Consider the following 13,349-nt stretch of genomic DNA (forward strand, 5'->3'; position numbering starts at 1 on the left):
TTACTTTAGTTTTAGCACTTTTTCACTTGCTAAATGCTGAAAACGCAGTACATAAGACAGGAAGACATGCCTTTAGAGAAAGAGGTGTCACTGTTAAGCCCATGCCTACCTGGAAGCAGAAAATTTGGACGCCCAATGGCTAATGGACAATTCTAGTGCCTCATAGGTGCTAATGCAAATATCAGCTATTAGGCACCCAAAGCCGAAATTTTGGTGCACGATAATTTTTTTTCTGAATTACAACGTTAAAATCTTACAATTTTTTTTTACATTTTGAAAATTAGAATGTTATAGTTTTTAAATGTTTAATGTTTTGTATTTGCAAATTATTCATTTTTGAAAATTATTGTTTTGAAATGTATCTTTTTGAACACTATAAGGCTAGGAAGGGGGTTTTAGTGTTAGGCTTTAGGAATGGGGATATTTTAGATCAGGAAGGGTGTTTCTAGGGTTAGGCGTCAGATAGGGGTGTTCTAGGGTTAGGTGTTAGGAAGGGTGGTGTCAGGACTGGGTGTCAGGAAGGGGGGTCTTAGGGTTAAGCATTGGAGGGTTCTTTGTGAGAGTAGGGTTAGGTTAAGTCATAGTAAAATATCGTTAATATACACCAATATTTTATTATGATAATTTACACTATTTACATTTCTAAAATGAAGAATATCGGTAGATATTAACATAATTTTACTAACAAAAACTGGCGACCATTTTTCCTCATGCCTCTATTTCATGCACACTGCCTACCCCTAGGTATGAATTCCATGCAAGAGGTGCCTCTGGTGGCAGTATTTAATGGTCAGAAATGGTGCAAATATTGTTGTCAAGCATTAAGCGATCATAGCCTTCCACTCCTCCATGTGGAGAAAGCACACCCTACCCTGGCAGGGCAGTTTCTAGGCTATAATGCACCCAGGGCGACGGTGTAAAAATTGCGCCCCCCCCCCACAGAGCCAGGTATAGGTGCCCGCAGTATAGGTTAGCCAGGTCTAGTTGCACTCAGTATAGGTCCCAACAGTATAGGTAGCCAGGAATAGGTACCCCAGTATAGGTAGCCAGCTATAGGTCCCCCCAGTATAGGTAGCCAGGCATAGGTGCCCCAATATAGTTGCCCCCCGTATAGGTTAGCCAGGTAGGTGCCTCTAGTATAGGTAGCCAGTATAGTTGCCCCCAGTATAGGTTAGATAGGCAGGCGCCCCCGGTATAAGTTAGATAGATAGGTGCCTCCAGTACAGGTTAGCTAGGTTGGTGCCTCTAATATAGGTAGCCAGAATAGTTGCCCCCAGCATAGGGTAGATAGGTAGGTTCCCACCAGTATAGGTTAGATAGTATAGTTGCCCCAGCGTAGGTTAAATAGGTAGGTGCCCCCAGTATAGGCTAGCTAGGTAGGTAGGTGCCCCCAATACAGGTTAGATAAGTAGGTGCCCCCAGTATGGGTTAGATAGGTAGCTGCCCCCCAATATAGGTTAGATTGGTAGCTGCCCCCAGTATAGGGTAGATAGGTAGCTGCCCCCCAGTATAGGTTAGATTAGGTAGGTGCCCCCCAGTATAGGTTAGATAGGTAGCTGTCCCCCAGTATAGGTTAGATAGCTGCCCCCCAGTATATGTTAGATAGGTAGGTAGCTGCCCCTCAGTATAGGTTAGATAGGTAGGTGCCCCCCAAGTATCCAAGTATAGTTTAGATTAGGTAGCTGCCCTCCAGTATAGGTTAGGTAGGTGGGTAGGTAGGTCCCCGTCCCCCCATAATGGAGGGGGGAGCTGCAGCCGCGAGGAGGGCAGCCCGACCTCTCCCTCCCTTCCTCTATCCGGGCGGCCCTCCGTGCTCCCCCCTCCAACTGCAGAGTGATTGCAGCAGGGAAGCGCTGTAAATAGCTACTCACCTCCCTGGTTCCAATCGCCGATCACTCACTTGCCGCCGGTCTCCTGCTCTGCATAGACGCGTATACACACGCTGCTTCCTGCTAAACAGGAAGCAGCGTGTGTATACCCGGCTATGTAGACAGGAGACCAGCGGCTAGTGAGTGATCAGCAATTGGAACCAGGGAGGTGAGAGTAGCTATTTACAGCGCTTCCCTGCTGCAATCACTCTGCAGTCGGAGGGGGGAGCATGGAGGGTGGCCCGGGGAGAGGAAGGGAGGGAGAGGTCGGCTGCCCTCCCCCCTAGAAACGGGCTTGCCTGGCAGTACCATGTTCCTCCTGGGGTACAGTTAGTACTCCAGCTCTGTGCTCAAGGTGTGCAAATGTGGAAGCCAAGAATTGTACCTTGCATTGAGCCGGGCAAGGTTTAGTGGATTCTGAAGGCAGTCCTGCACCATGGAACAAAATTGAGGTGCAAGAAAGGAGCTATTGGCCCATTGCTTCAAGGCCCAGAAGAGCAGGCAGTGTGACGCTGGCTCCTGTACCTATCGCAGATCTATGAAGTAGAAATGTGTGGTGTGTCACTTCTAGTTGTAGCAAGCCTATCTACCTCAGGCTTTGATGTTCTCTGCACTTTGCTTGCAGAACTTCAAAGACCAATCTACTAAAGATAAGCTTAGGAAGTTTTCTTGTCTTAGGTTACAAATGTAATGTAAGTCATTGAAAATGACTTTGTGTCCTCCTAAGTGCTTGAAACGTTGGATATTTATAAGAATGGTGCCTATACTGTTGTCCACTGCAAGTGTTCAGGTCCACTTTACGTTTACATTCAGTCAGAGTTCAGTCAACTTTACGGTGCCTGTATGCTTCACTGTAAATGACGCATTGTACTTTCCTGTTCTGGCTTTTACAGGGAACTCAAAGCCCGCTGTGAATGTAGCCTAATAGATATTTGTACGAAAGTGAAATAACCCTTCACAGCTGGGTGTCTCAGTTTAAGGCATGCAAATACTGACGATTGATACCATCAGATACCAGATTTATAACTCCAAGGCATGTAGGCACAGGCATTCTGGTGCCCTAAACTCCACCCCTGAAGACAGACCACACCCCCAAATAAAAATATACTGAACTCTAATCCCGGCCTTATGTCACTAACTGTCCTTAGAATCTTACACTCTTATCACTGTCTCATATCATCCTTAGTGACAAGAGATGAGGTTGAGGGTGTAAGTGCCTGAGGTTACTGATATGAGGCAGGGATTAGACTGTAAGCTCCTGAGGTCAGTAATCTGGGGAGGAGAGGCCGCCTCTCCCACATCAGGTGCCTGTAGGCAAGTGCCTACAGTGCCATATGGAAAATGCATCGCGCCCCCCACACCGCCAGAAACAGGCCTTTAGGGAACTCCGCATTAGTCGCGGTGTTCCCTGTCTGGCCAACAGCCAAGCAAGAAGTGACGCATGCTTGCAGTCATTTCCTGCTTCGGAATATGTGGAAGAACATGGAAGCGTATTGTAAAATCACAATTCCGCGCATGCACGCAGTGACATCGAGTCGGAAAGTGTTTCAAAATCCCTGCATTGCCATAGACTAACATGAATTCCGGGCCGACGCAAATCACTGCAAGTCGCCACAGAAGCCGCATGGTAACGTAGTTCTGAACCAGCGTTAGATCTAGGACTTCTGGCGGACCGCACCACAACACAGGTAATATGAATGACCCCATTGACTTGCGTTGTGCAAGCATCAAGAAGAAACGTAAAATGTATGCAACGCAACGTCATAGTGTGAAAGGGCCCTGACTGCAAGCAGAAATGATTATTCGAACATATAAAGTTTCAAAATCATTTGGCGGTCATTTCCCAGGAATATATCAGTTTATTAGAAGACACACAGGCTTCCCCCTTTGCACACTATTTGGGCAGGTTGGAGGTGATCTGTCTTGCGGATACACAGAGCAGACGGCAGTTATGTGTCTTCCGTGCGGCCTCTATTGATCTCGCAGTTATCAGTGAGCGGCAGGAGCTATCAGTGTCACACAGGTCTGCTCTGTTGTCCCGTGCGCAGTGCGGGGAACACTAGCCGTGCCTCTGAATGCACACAAAGCATTTCCAGCACAATAGTCTCTGTGGGGGAACGCTGCACATCCTCCGACTGGGTTATGAAGACAATATTTCACATTTGCAATGCCAGATATCAGATGCTGCTTATCTGAGGGCTGCATATTGTACTCAGATGAAACACAGGCTGCGCGCTAATGATGCCAATGTGTTCATAAAGCAGCAGTTAAAGTCAGTCAGTGCAGCTAATCTTGGCAAGTGGCGACGTCACAACTGCGCTGCAGTCAAAACTTCTGCTCTGATCCCTATTGTCAGTCGTGGTGACTGATGAAAGCGATCAGAGCAGAAGTTTTGACTGCAGCGCAGTTGCGACCAAGTAATCCATTGCAGCAGGATTAAAGAAACACTGAGGCGAAAATAAAATTATGATATAATGAATTGGTTGTGTAGTACGGATAATTACTAGAACATTAGTAGCAAAAATATTCTCATATTTTTATTTTCAGTTCTAAAGCTGTTGGGGTTTTTTTTTATAACATTGCATCATTCTGTAATATTTGCACTTTACACATTACACTCAGCATTCTAAAAGATTTCACAGATCAGGCTAGTGAACTTTTGAGCTTTCCTCTGCAGAAAAAAAACAAAATACAGTAGCACTTGAGATAATAAGCTACAGAAGACAGAGCTCTCTGGGGCCTTGAGACTGTGAAAGTCCTAGAGATTAGTGGCTCATTTGCATAGATAATAAGTGGCGTTTCTTAACTATTCCTGTACTGGAAACAATATCAGACTCATATCTCTGCTCCTAATGTTTTATTTCTTAGCTGTACTACAAATACAAATCATCATATCATAATTTTATTTTCACTTCAGATTCCCTTTAAGCAGGCTTTTTACAGTGCTTCATGGTGGGATTGCAGCCTTCTGTCCCACACCAGGGGCATAACAATAGCCTATGCGAGCCCGGCAACTGCTGGGGGGCTCTGGGGCTGATACCACCTCCCTCTCCTTATCCACATGCAGAGTAGCACAGGTAGCAGAGTAATGTTTACCTGCCCCAGCCACCCCCTCCCTTTAGATCAGGGGTGTCAACCTCAAATACAAAGTGGGCAGAAATTGAGCTCTGGCACCAAGTCACTAGCCAACCTCAATGTCTAGTGGCCACCGCCCTTCCTTATAAAGTTCCCTGGTGTCTAAAGGTGGTCACTAATGATACAATTTGTTGAACAATCGTTTATGAACGATTCTTCGTATCAATGATTAGAAATTATAGTTTGTGACCACTAATAGAAAAGCATTACTTAACCAATCCGATCAGTTTAATTAGTCTAATTTTTGAATTGATCCCATCAATCTGATTGGGTTGGTTAGGAGAGTTTAGTCCATTAGCGGTCCCAAATGATCATTTCCAATCGTTCATATGAAGAATCATTCATAAACAATTGTTTAGCAAATTGTATCATTAGTGGCCACCATAATAGCCCCCCCCCCCCCCTCCATCCCCTATACAGTTCCCTGATGTTTAGTGGTCCTTCTTTCCTCATCTATACAGTTTCCTGGTGTATAGTGGCCTTCTCCTTCCCCTATACAGTTCCCTGGTATCTAGTGCTGTCCCCCTTCCCATATGGCTTGCCTGGTGATCCAGGGCTTACCCTGCAATATAGTTTCCCCTGGTGGTCTACAGTGGACCAAACATAATGCAAAGGGAAACCACCTGAGGGCCAAATCTGATGGCTCTAAGGGCCAGATTTGGCCCACGGGCCGGAGATTGACATGTATGCTTTAGATTGTAAGCCCTTCGGCAGGACCCTCCCTCTGTGTGTATCCTACCTGATCGTGCGTCCTGCTCACAGAATAACATGAACTTTTATTACTTAGCGTACTCCAGTGTGTGATCTGGCATTGTGTCTTGCTGCTTATTAACTGTATTGTGTTGTCTGTCTCCCTTATTATCCATGTCTTTGACCTTATTTATTATAAAACGCTGCGTAATATGTTGGCACTATATAAATCCAAGTAATAATAATATCCTAAATAATTTACTGCAGTTTACTATATGTCAATACAGTGCCTCTTTAAAGTGGTAAAATTATATAAAATAAACACAGGTGATTTCAAATGAACATTACATAGTTACCTTGCCATCAGTTCCTCTCAGAAGCTCACCATTTTCTTCTGACAATAATCCCTTCCAGTTTTGGCAACATTTTGTCAGAACTGAAATATATCAGTTGCTATCAGTTATATACCAGTTGCTGTCAGTTATAGCTGAGAGGACAACTGATGTGCCAGGTAATGTCCATGTTTCCTTACGGCTCAAGTCGGCGATGTTACAGTTAACAGTGTGCTGACCAGGAAGCTCTTATGGGGTAAAGGCCATTTTCAAAATGGAGGATGGAGAATTCCATTGATCACAGTGAACAAATGGGACACAGGAGACGAGAAAGAGATTGATGAGTAGACTATGCAGGAGGTAAGTATGAACTGTGTATGTTTATTTTGACTTTTAACTTTCAGTTCAGGTGTTCTTTAAAGCAAACCTGAACTGAAAATTAAAAGTCAAAATAAACACACCATACTTACCACCTGTGTAGTCTACTCATCAATCTCTTTCTCCTCTCCTGCGTCCTGTTTGTCCACTGTGATCGACGGAATTCTCCGTCCTTCATTCTGAAAATGGCCATTACCCCCAAACCGTTTCTGCGTCAGCACACTGTTAAAGGAGTACTGTAGGGGGGAAAAGAGTTGAACTTGCCTGGAGCTTCTAACGGTCCCCTGCAGACATCCTGTGCCCGCACAGCCACTCATCGATGCTCCAGTTCCCGCTGCCGGTTCACTTCCGGAATTTGCAACTTTAATGTCACAATCCAAAGCGCCTGCGCGCCCTTGCTCCCGCTGACGTCACCAGAAGCGTACCGCGCATGTCTACGTACAGCTGTGCTCCTGGTGACATCAGCAGGAACAAGAATGTGGCCCGCGCAGGCACAGTGATTTGCGATATTAGATATAAGTCGCAAATTCCGGGAGTGAACCGGCCATAGGGAAACATGGACATTACCTTGCTCATCAGTTGTCCTCTTAGTTATAACAGACAGCAAGTGATATATTTCAGTTCTGACAAAATGTTGTCAGAAACTGGAAGGAATCTTTGTTGGAAGAAATTGATGAGCTTCTGAGAGGAACTGATGGTGAGGTCAGTATGTAATATTCATTTGCAGGTACATCATGTGTTTATTTTAAATAATTTTACTTGGTTTAGGTTCCATTTAAATCTTTATACCGAGAGAGAGAGAGATAGAAATGGGGAGAGACCGGAAGAGCGAGAAAGATGACATGTTTAAATACTGAACGTTATAAAAATATTATGAATGTTTTTGGTAATGTTCTGAAATTCCATCCACGCACACCTTGATAAAAATGAGTTAGTTCATCATGACCATATATTTGGTTGTCAGATACCACTTAGGCCCTAATTTAATCGCAGAGGGGCCTCAGCGTCCATGCTGCGCGCATTCCCGCTAGCATCTGCAATCTAACGAGATTAAAATCTCTGCATACCTCCAGCAGATGAACAGGGAGACGGCTAAATCAGACCGCAGAGCGCCATTAATCTAAATATAAATCCCGCCATCCCATTTATTTATTATTCTTGTAACGCAAGACGTACCTCAATGAAAATAAATATCTATATTTATTCAATTTAAATCCCATGCAAAACAGGCCGCTTTGCGCCAAGCGTGATTATCAAATTGAAATACAAATAGCAGAACAAACTGAACAATGTTGTAAGCATTCAATCAGGAGGGTTGGGAGAGCGCGCAGTGTTCAGCCCACTGAGCCAACACACAATTGTGCAGACAGCAGGTGGCCTCCACTGACATATAAGGTGTAACGTCAGTCACAGAAATGAGACGCGATTGCTGTTCCCGTCAAGGCCACCATCAGACATTTTTGGGCCCCATACTGGGCAAACCTACTAGGCCCCCCTCACTCCCCTCTGCCCCCACATGGCAAATCACAATTTGAAGGCCTGAATACACTAAGGTCTCTTTTCCACGAACTGTTTCTAGGCAGTGAAATGCCTCTCAAACTCTCACAACTGCTCACTGCTGCCTGGTAACTGCTTGTTGCTGCCTGGTAACTGCTTGTTGCTGCCTGGTAACTGCTCACTGCTGCCTGGTAACTGCTTGTTGCTGCCTGGCAGTGGCGTAGTTAAGGAGCTGTGGGCCCCGATGCAAGTTTTACAATGGGGCCCCCCAAGCACTCTATACATAACAATTTATACGGCGCACCAAAACCTGGCAATAGCAACTACAGTGTCAGAGGTGCAAGAAGGGGAAGGGGAACAGTTTGTTAATGATTACCACTATTCAAAGTATCTACAGAAGTCATTATTATGCGCATAGGACCAATAGAGAGCTAATTCTGTAGTTAAGGGAGGGCCCTTCGGGGCCCCTGTAGCCCAAGGGCCCCGATGTGGTCGCTACCTCTGCACCCCCTATTGCTACGCCCCTGCTGCCTGGAAACTGCTCACTGCTGCCTGGTAACTGCTTGCTGAGCACACAGCTCAACAGTTCGTGGAAAAGAGGTCTTACATCCATGCAGGGGCGTAACAATAGCCCCTTCAGGGGATGCAGCTGCAGGGCGGCCCTTAAGGGGAGAAGCCTGAGGGGTCCCTGGCTCTAGGGCAGGAAGGGGGAGAAGCAGGCATAAACAGCAGCAGGGAGGGGCCCCGACTCCCCCCTCCCTCACCTCAGGCTACCATCAGCACTCCACCTCCAGCAACGACAGCTGGGGGGCCCCATCCAAAGTTTCGCAGTGGGGCCCAGTGATTTCTAGTTACGCCCCTGCGTCCGTGTGACCTCTTTTCACACCCTCCCATGGCTGTGAGCATTCTGTGTATGCTTAGTTCATTAAGACTGTAACCCCAGGGCCGGATTTACCATAAGGCACTGCAGGCACGTGCCTACAGGCACCTGATGATGGAAAGGCGGCTCACTTCCCTCCCCTAGTGCCTCCCTCCCTCCCTCCCTTCTTCCTTATGCAGAGTCCTGATGAGCGCGTAAACAAGAGGTTACTCACCCAGCTCTCGGCATTCCACTATTGAGATCTCACTTTAGTTGGAGACAACACTACTCAACACTAAGGGTACTTCTGGCTACCTAATGCTAAGGGACACCTGTAGCTACCTATGACGGTCGGAAACGGGAAGTAAGGGAGAAGTGACAGGAGGGCCAACCAGCACACTTACAGTGCGGTTCGGTGGGGGGTTGTAGGTTCGTGGAGGGCGAAGTGTAAGGTGCCCATCTGTGCCTATAGGATCCTGTGATGTAAAATCAGGCGTGACTGTAACTGTGCTTGCACAGACCGCTATGGGAGTATGCTGGAGGAGGCACACTGCCCGGAACAATGCATGTGCAGTGCCCTGCAACCCAGCTAGATTGTGTGGACTTCACAGCAGCACAACGGATTGGACCAGAAGGGCATTGAGGGAGCTGATGGACTACAGGGGGCTGGAAGTAAAAATCCTTTTCTTCCATTCATCTCAGGTTTACCTTACTCATTTTTAATTGACTAAGGTAACTCCTGGATGAGCTTTCCAGTACATTTCCTCACATTAATGGGCAGCCCATGTGTGGCACTGTTTACAGGACCCCGGATTCACTCGGGGCCCCATACAGCAGTCCTCCCTGTGATGCCCGGAAGGCAGCCCTGGTCCACGTGGTCGGATTGAAAACGAACAGCCTAGCAACGGTGGTTTTTATAACCATGTTCAAGTCAGGATTTTGGTGGTTTGAGATCTCGCATGTCCCCGAATGCTTGCAGACTCATTGCTCACCTGCCAAACTGTCGCCCTGCAGGAGCATGACTTAAACACACTGGGCACCCCAGCAAAATTCTGCAGGCAGGCCCCGTTTTCTCCTGTGTTTCCTCAGAAACAACACACATGTCATGTGTATGCTGACCTCACTCCCAACTTCCCCCTCCCCCCATTTGTGATGCTCCTGACCTAAACCTTTCTTCCTTAACCTTATTCCAGTGAAGGGGACAGGTCCTCTTTTCTTCCTCTTCAGTGAAGCATGCATTGGCCCTTTAGAAAGTGGCATAATTTAGGAATGTTGTGTAATTCGAAAAAACAAGGCAGGATGCAGTAATGGATATGAGAAATGACATGTTCCCTAACGCTGTCACTGCTTTTGGAGAATTTGTACATTAATTTGTAATTATTTATTTCTCTCTTTGGGTAACTGCTATACAGGGTATATCTGGGTAATATAGCGCCAACGGCAAACACTGAAATTAGTTTAGGTGGTGAGAGCTGTCCCCCAATATAAGAAACCCCCACAGTATAGGTGGTAAGATGTGTTCCCCCAGTAAAGATAATGAGGTGTCCCCCAGTATAAAAGGCCCCCCAGTATAGGTAGTTAGGCATCTCCCAGTATGGACGTGCAGAATGAGGGATCAGTCATAGCCCCTATGGCACTGTGGCACCCATAGCATGAGCCATGCCTGCACCCCTCTAGATATGCCACTGCAGCTATACTTTGTAACCGGTTACAAAACTCCTAATTGGTGAGAAAGTTTTGCAGGGTGGTTTTGTGACCTGCCCTCTGTGCAGCAAGCATCCCCCGTCCTCCGTGCTCGCTGCCAGAATCCATCGTTCACCGCTCTCAAGAAATAAGGGAAAATATTATTCTGCTGATGCGCTCCATTAGCTTTTGTTAATATGAGGTGAAGTGCGCTGCCTGTCTCTGTATATTTCTCTATTTCCAAGAAATAGATAACAATATTCTTTCTTGCCAGAGGGCCATACACCTACTGGAGAGAGTATTAAACTTCTCACATATAGATTGCCGTAGGTTAAAACAATCCTGCTGACTGAGGAATAACATTTCCCTACTTACTGACTTCTCCTCTGACTTTTTACTTCTGCCTGATCCACTTGCTGCCCTGCAAAGCAGACTTGTCACTAAAGATAGCAAGAAGCCTGGAAATGTCCTGTCATATATAGGAAGAAAAGCACTACCTAGGTGCAGCCTGCTTTACACTACAGCACAGGTGTCAAACTCAAGGCCCGTGAGCCGAAGGCAATCCTCCTTGCCATTTTAAGTGGCTCGCGAGAGCTTCAAATGCCTACCTTGGTAAGTAGGAAAAGAATGATCGCACACTGCCTTCCCCATACCTCCTAACATCTTGAGATAAGAAAGAGGTACACTTTAAGACACGCCCCTGCCACACCTCTAACCACACCCCTCGTTATGCATACCGCAAGGAATTTAGAAGCTAAATATGTTGTTTTCTGATTCAAACCACACTGGTCTTTCCATCATTATTAGTTTTCCTTCATTGTAAGATTTGAAAATAAGAAATATATCTGTTAGTAATCGGGTCATGCCACTTTCTGCCTGCTGATGGCGGCATTGTGTTGAACTTTGATGAACTTCCTTTATTCCACCAGCAGGTGGCTCTGGGGACTTTGCATGACCTGAACTTTCATTGTTCCATTACTAGGTGGCTCTATGCTGTCTGGAGACAGCTCTGCCAATGCAAGGGGTTGCTCTCTATGGATTTTGCTTTTCAATCATGCAGCAGGTGTGTCCTCCTTATATAAGAGCCCTGCAAGGAGCAACTTGAGCCAGAACTTTGCGCTCACAAGCTGGAGTATCTGGACAACCCTGGTTTCCTGGTATCTTGTATTCCTGTGTCTGCTACTGTGTTACTGAACCTATTTCCTGTCTGACCTCGATTCCTGCCTGCTCCTTTTGTACCGTGATTGCTTGATTGTTGACGATTTTCTGCTTTGTTCTGACCGTGATTTTCTGCCTGCCTCCTTGTACTGCGATTGTGTATATATTTATCCTATGTATATATCACGTATATATTTATTTAGTCAGATAGATAACGTTTTGGGGATTTGCACTTTGCTTGTATGGTGCGTATGCATGTGGTGATTGCATCATTGTGTATATTTGTTATTGCATTCCTGATTGTTTGTGGTGCATGCACTTGCATGGAATTTGCATTATATTGTCTGAAGTACGATTTGTCAAACATTTTGCACAGTATTTCCCTGCCTCAGTGTCTGTTGCTGCAAACTGTGATCAATCCCAGTTTCTCCATTCAGGCTTGTAGCAATATCATTTTAAATGATGGGAATAAAGTTTATAGTCAATTAACCTCCCTGGCGATAAGCCCGACACAGTGTCAGGCTAGCCGCCGCAGGGGATCACATGGCCCCGGGAGGATTTTTTAAAATAAAAAGTGTATTATATGGTTAAGCCAGCACTTCGCTAGCTAACCATGTGCCCAAAGTCCCTCCGCTCCCCACCGATCACCCCCGATCGCCTCCAGTATACGTACCCCCCAGGGATCCCGCGATGGCGCAGCCTCCCAATCAGCTCCAGGCTTCGCTATGGGGAGGATCGGGACTGCGCATGACGTCATGACGTCACGTCCGATCGTCGCCATAGCGACAGTGAAGCTCTTGCGGGATCGTGGACGGGTAAATATTGCTGGCGGCGATCGGGGGGGGGGGGGGGGGGGGGGTCAGAGAGGTGCCGGGGGACTTGGGACACATAGCTAGCCTAGTGCTAGCTAACAAATAGGAAACACCTTTTATTTATAAAAATCCCTCCCGCGGACGCAGCCACTGCATCTGCGTACCGCCAGGGAGGTTAAATACATTTTTCAGTAGCAAAATACATACTGGTATATTTACACATATCTGTATATTCAGTCCTGAAAGAGGGACGAATGAAGAAGAAAGAGAGACAAGGGACTGGGTTCCCAAAGAGGGACTGTCCCCCTGAAAAGGGACAGTTGGGAGCTATGCCTTCCCATCCAGAGGAGCACACCAGGGGCAGCGTTTCTGATTGAAACATTGTCAGTTTTAGCAGTGGTGCAAGGATAACCCATAACCCCCCCCCCCCCCCCAACAAAAGTAGTATGCCCACCTCCCCTCCTGGGGTCCAAACCCCCACCAGCACCCGGGGCATAACTAGAAATCACTGGGCCCCCCTGCAAACTTTGGATGGGGCCCCCTTCCCTCTCACCATACACATGCACACACGGCAGCAGGCACGGACAGACAGGCTGCACTGAGGATGATCTTCCTTCACAGGGCCACCACGTGCATGAGGGGGCGGGGCAGTGAATGAAAACACTGCTGAAGTCTGCTGGAGAGGATGCATAGTGTTCTAGTGCCTGACCCCCCCAAGTCTACTGCTGGAATACAGCTAGCTGCATAGCCAGGCAAGATACACACAGCTATCCAGCAGCTCGATTACGTGTTAGTCTAGCTACACAGGCAGGCGGCGGCTCCTCCTCCAGGACCCCCTACGTGATCCCCTCCTTCCGGACCCCCATGGCATTGCAGTGCCTGCTGGCCCGATTGTTACACCACTGCCACCACCACCAGGGCCGGATTTGTATTCCTT

The sequence above is a fragment of the Hyperolius riggenbachi genome, chromosome 10 (genome assembly GCF_040937935.1).
Source record: "Hyperolius riggenbachi isolate aHypRig1 chromosome 10, aHypRig1.pri, whole genome shotgun sequence".
NCBI lineage: Eukaryota > Metazoa > Chordata > Amphibia > Anura > Hyperoliidae > Hyperolius > Hyperolius riggenbachi.